Source organism: Phocoena sinus, chromosome 6 (genome assembly GCF_008692025.1).
Source record: "Phocoena sinus isolate mPhoSin1 chromosome 6, mPhoSin1.pri, whole genome shotgun sequence".
Taxonomy (NCBI): domain Eukaryota; kingdom Metazoa; phylum Chordata; class Mammalia; order Artiodactyla; family Phocoenidae; genus Phocoena; species Phocoena sinus.
In genome coordinates this window covers 90,697,028-90,703,034 of record NC_045768.1, presented here as the reverse complement: position 1 = coordinate 90,703,034, position 6,007 = coordinate 90,697,028, and the positions used below count along the sequence as shown (strand labels likewise).

At 42.2% G+C, this 6,007-nt stretch overlaps 1 protein-coding gene across 1 annotated transcript in view; it reads left to right on the top strand.

Annotated features, from left to right (window-relative positions):
- CENPP (centromere protein P) overlaps nucleotides 1–6,007 on the top strand; it is a 234,864-nt gene that overhangs the window by 213,187 nt on the left and 15,670 nt on the right. The window lies entirely within an intron of this gene.

Genomic DNA, 6,007 nt, shown 5'->3' with positions numbered 1-6,007 from the left:
TCACACCCTCTTGCAATGTGTGGAACCATCAGTGTTGACATCTGACCCCAAGTTTGGTGGGGGGTGTCCATCATGGTCTGTGGAATGGTCTCAACACCATACTTAGAGTATGTAGCGATGAGTGCCTGGTAGGACATGGTAGTAGAGGGTGGACATCAGTTGTCTGGTGCCCAACACATTCCCTTCCTTCTTCTGAAAGTGCCCCCTTCCTTTTTTTTTTTTTTTTGTGGTACGTGGGCCTCTCGATGTTGTGGTCTCTCCCATTCCAGAGCACAGGCTCTGGACGCGCAGGCTCTAGATGCGCAGGCTTACTGGCCATGGCTCACGGGCCCAGCCGCTCTGCGGCATGTGGCATCCTCCTGGACCAGGGCACAAACCCGCGTCCCCTGCATCATCAGGCGGACTCTCAACCACTGCGCCACCAGGGAAGCCCCACCCCCTTCCTTTGAGGAACTTTTCCCTCATAGGCTGACACACCCTTGAAAATTATTCACAATGGAATACTACACAGTCATTAAAAAGAACACAGCAACTCTATCTTCACAGGAAAAGCTCTTCAATACACATTGTTGAGTGAAGAAAAGAAATGCAGGGTTGTCCTGGTGGTGCAGAGGTTGAGAGTCTGCCTGCTGATGCAGGGGACACGGGTTCATGCCCCGGTCCAGGAAGATCCCACATGCCGTGGAGTGTCTGGGCCCATGAGCCATGGTCGCTGAGCCTGCATGTCCGGAGCCTGTGCTCCACAACAGGAGAGGCCACAACAATGAGAGGCCCGCATACCACAAAAAAAGAAAAAAGAAATGCAAAAACAATATGGTGTAGTATGATTGTATTTATTAAATTTTCTCTACTGAGGTATTTTTAATTGAGGTGTAACTTTCCTATTTGCTGTGGGTCCATAGAGATCTGTAATATGAGGAGAGATCTGCAAGATACTCATCTGAGGAGAGAGGGGTGGAGACTACAATTGGGCTTACATCAAAGAAGAGTTTAACTTAGCTTTAACCATTTAATTTTTATAGTGAGAATGCATTTGTTAATTACTTGTATAATTAAAGAGAAATGAAAATGTGATATTTCTCACCAAAAAGAAAGCAAGAGGAGACTTAAAGAAATACGGCAGGGACTTCCCTGGTGGTCTAGTGGTTAAGACTCCACACTCTCACTGCAGGGGGCACGGGTTTGATCCCTGGTCGGGGAACTAAGATCCCTAATGCCTCATGGCCTGGCCAAAAAAAAACAAAAAAAAGAAATACGGCAGGCCGAGATGACCATATGTACCCTCCCCTGCCCTTTTAATCTTACAGAACTTCTGGATTAAGTACAACATGTTTTAAGTACATAGTCAAGCTCAAAAGAAAGAAGTAAAAATGTCCTGAGAGCCAGAAATAAGGAGAAAAATCAAAGCGAGAGCAGGAGCTGGTTTTGGCCAGCCCACAGCATCTCAGAGCAGATCTGGGCCCTGGGTCAGAGATGGAGGACAGCCTGGGCTGCATCAGATGCTGGGGTGGATCCTCCTCCCAGAGCTTGGGGCCTCAAAGACTTCCGTCAGTTGAAAGAGGAAGAGGAAAGAGTGCCAGCCACCCCAAAGAAGCTGCAGGGAACTTGGCAGGTGGAGAAACTCACCTCTTCAGATCCCTGACATAGATATATACAAGGTCTCAGTTTACCTTGCCTACGTGTGGGCTAGGTAGAAGCCCAAATCTGGAAAGGAATATAAATTGTAGATACAGGGACTCCCCCAGGCTCTGAGAGAAGCCACCCTGAAACTTCCCTGGAGGGAAATTCTCACACATACACAACTGTCACAGACAAAAATGACCCCAGATGAAGCAAGTGCACATTAAAAAACTATACATTAATTGGGACTTCCCTGGTGGTCCAATAGTTAAGAATCCACCTTCCAATGCAGGGGATGCGGGTTCGATACCTGGTCGGGGAACTAAAATCCCACATGCCGCGGGGCAACTAAGCCCGTGCACCACAACTACTGAGCCCATGCGCTCTGGAGCCCGCGCACCACAATTAAAGAGCCCATATGCCGCAACTACAGAGCCTGCGTGCCGTGACTAGAGAGAAGCCCACGCGCCACATCAAAGAGCCTGGGTGCCACAACAGAAGATCCTGCATGCCGCAGCTAAGGCACAACGCAGCTCAAAATTAAATTAATTAATTAAATATTTTTTTAATTATACATTAATTGTATAAAACAAACTTCTGTTAAGTGAGAATTATAGAACAATCTGGACAAAAACTACAAAGTACAAGGTTTAAGATATCAAAGTAATAACTAAACAAATAGATCTAATTTAAAATATAGGACAATTTTTTACAGAAGCCTATTGGAAAAAGAAACAAATTGACTCTAAATTTTTAAAATGTGATTAGAATTTTAAAAATTTAGAAACCAGTGGATAAGTCAAACAACACGTTACATATTACTAAAGAGAACATTAGAGGATTTATTTGAAGAAATCACCCAAAGAACAGAAATATAATTAGATGGAAAACAAATGAGTTCAGTTAAGAAGCATGGAGTTAGGTGGTTCAGCGTAATATAATAAAAGTTCCAGACAGAGAGAATGAAATAGATGCTATATTTAAAGAGAAGAATGTTATTACCTTGTCAGATATCCTCAGTTGTTTGTCCCAGTGCAGAAAGATTTGAATGACAGGATTCTGTGTGAAAAGAGGGACTACGTTTAAAGGAACAATTATAACTTTACTTTGTACGTGAATATATCATCTCAGAATTTATAAAGGACATTTTAAAAAGAGGAAAAAAGGAACTGTCAAACTGTTTTACAAAGTGGCTGTGCCATTTTACATCTTACCAACAATGCCTGAGGTTTCCACTTTCCCCATTCTCACCAACACTTGCTACTGTCTGTCTTTTTTATAATAGGTACTCTAGTGGATCTGAAGTGGTTTTGTATGGTTTTAAGGTAGATTTCAAAATAAGCATCCTGCAGATCTGTTTTTCACACTGAACTATTTTACTTCAAGCTATTTATGATAGTTCAAATTGTTGTTGAATGCCTTTCTAAACTACCTTATCTTACAAAGTCTAGTTGTAATTTAAATTGAAAATAACCATATGTTCACATTTCCTGACTCTATTAGTCTTTATCCAATCTTTGATTACAGTGTTTTTAACATGTTTAAAATAGTGTATTTTTCTGATAAACATGAACTGCACAGTATCACTGCCCACCCCACCCCCCAAAAGAAAAGGCTGATTATATTTTTTGCCTCAAGAACTTGAAGATTTCGTTACTTCGGAAAAGCATGTTTGAGGTAATCACCTTCCTCTTATAATTAATTAAATGATTTCAGACATTCATAACCATGTTTGCATAAGTCAGGGTCTTCAGGCCAGTCACTTAGGAACATCCTACCAGAACACCATCACTTTCACATACAAAGGTGTGGGCAGAAAAGCCCATATATTTGCAAGTGCTCTTGAAAGAAACAAGAGGGCCCTGCTTAAGCAAGTTCACTAATAGTGTGTCAGCGGAGGCATGCTTCAGCAAAGGGCTTTCAACTTCTCTAGTTCTGTTAGTATAACAAATTGTTAACCACTTGTTTTAAGATTTTTTTCAAGCTCAAACTTTGGTTTCGTCTCTGTATGTTTTCTGCTTTATAAGAGGCAGTAAACTACATCTGGTTAGTATTCAGTGCTTATGGCACTTGTAAATAAAGAACCCTCTTTCTGTTACAAATGTGTAAATGTTCTGCTTACAGCTTTTGATATTTAAAACAGCATGGAATGTGCGTTTGTCTGAGGCTAAAGTATGACCCTTAGGAAATTAGAATCTGTCCTTTGGCTATTTTATCTTTAAAAAAAAAAAGCTTGACTTTGTTGGCCCACATCCTCTGTTTCCATTTTCTCTTATTGCCGGGCGCATAATCCACATTGGACAGTTGTGCAAGCCTCTGGGGTCCTGGGGCCCGAGTTCCCCTCCAGCCCGTCAACACGGTGTCTCTCTATTCCCAAATAAAGCTAAAGTTTGTGCAGGCCTTTTCCATTTCTTTGGTCAGCCTCAGCCTCTGGAAATTAGTATGTTTCTTCAGATATTATTTAAATATACAAGTTAGCTGAACTTTAATAGAAGGAGATTAGGAAAGACAAGTAGAAAGCTTATAAACGTTCAAACAAATGTCTTTACAAGTAAAATTTTCATGTAACAAAAATTTCTAAGCTGCAGCTTTTGGCCCTTTTTTATTTCAAATGTGATTCAACTAATTCCAGTTGAACAAAATCATGTGACCATATTTTCAGAATAGAGAAGTGTTAAACAATTGCACTTATGTGTAAATGACCCAAGAGGGAGTCAACAGTAAGGTCTCCATATTTTCAGACAACTTTAAGCATTTCCACACATTGAAATACCCAGAGGGTGGGAATGCACTGAAAACATTATCCAGAGCACACATAAAAGTAATAAAAATTTACTGTGCATAAGATAAGACCTTCAAGAAAAAATAAAATCCAGAAAATACTTATCAAAAGACGTGCCCTTGGGGACTTCCCTGGTGGTTCAGTGGTTAAGACTCCGAGCTTCCACTGCAGGGGGCGCGGGCTCAATCCCTGGTCAGGGAACTAAGGTCCCACATGCTGCGCAGCAACCAAAAAAAACAAAAAGATGTGCCCTTGGCTATTAATCATGACCCAAGAAAAGGCATACTGACTGCTTCCCAAAACAGTATTTCAGATACTTCTACATCAAGAAAGGCTTGCAGATTGCTAGTCTTAATTTAGGAAGATCAGGTAAAAGAAGATAGATTTTATGTTCTTTGTCCCAAATCCTGGAACATCTGTACACAATATTTCATGCATTTATGGTCACTGCTCTTCAGGACAGATATGACAGAGTTGGAAAAGACACAAAAGAGACAGCAAAGTAATCTTGATGGCAACAGAGCTTCCAGATGAAGAAAAGAACAAAGCATTCTCCACGCTGGATGGCAGTGGCAGAGGGGAGGCATTCGTGTATTTACTTGTTTAATGTCTGTCTTCTCCACTAGATCGTATGCTTCATGGGCTCAGGGATGCTGTCTTTTGTATTTTAACTTTTTGTTGAAATATATAGACACAGAAAAGGGCACACATCATAAATATACAGTTGGATAATTTCTTTCAAAATCATAGAACCACCGGCCAGAAGAGGAAGCAGAGCAAAGAGCAGCCCCCAGAGCCCCTGTGCTCCCTTCTGTCATTTCTTCCACAGCGCCAGGGCCAGGGCCCACCCACCTGCCACAGGACTCCACAGGACGGGGTTGGCACCTGTCACTGCATACGGTGTCCATATGAGGTCCGTCCATGTGGAGTATAACTGGTGATCATTCCCCTTGTTGCCATGTAGCCTTCCGTCCTGTGGATAAGCCACAAAGCATTCACCCAGTATTCTGTTCCTGGGCCCTTCCAGGTCCTGGCAATTGTAAATAGTGCTGCTGTGTGCATGTCTTTTGGTGACACATGTACATGTTTATGTTGGGTAGAGTTGCTGAATCTTAGAGTAGATGTATGTTCAGCTTTGAGGTGTTGCCAAACAGTTTTTCAAAGTAACTGCCCATTTATACTCTCACCAGCAGGGTGTGAGGGTTCCAGTTGCTCAATTCAGTTTCAACACCGCTTTTGTCAGTTGTTTGTAGCCATTCAGGTATGTATGTTGTGGTATTCCACTGTGGTTTTTATTTGTACTTTCCTGATGCTCAGTGTTATTTTGTTCACCGGGACATACCCAGCATTTAACAAAGTGCCCGTGGTTTTTACTAGAGCTCTTTCAATGCAAGTGACAGAGGATGGGACAGAATTTTAACTCACATTGGCTTAGCAAAAAAGGAAATTTAGGGACTTCCCTGGTGGTGCAGTGGTTAAGAATCCGCCTGCCAATGCAGGGGACACAGGTTGGAGCCCTAGCCCAGGAAGATCCCACATGCCACGGAGCAACTAAGCCCGTGCACCACAACTACTGAGCCTGTGCTCTACAGCCCGTGAGCCACA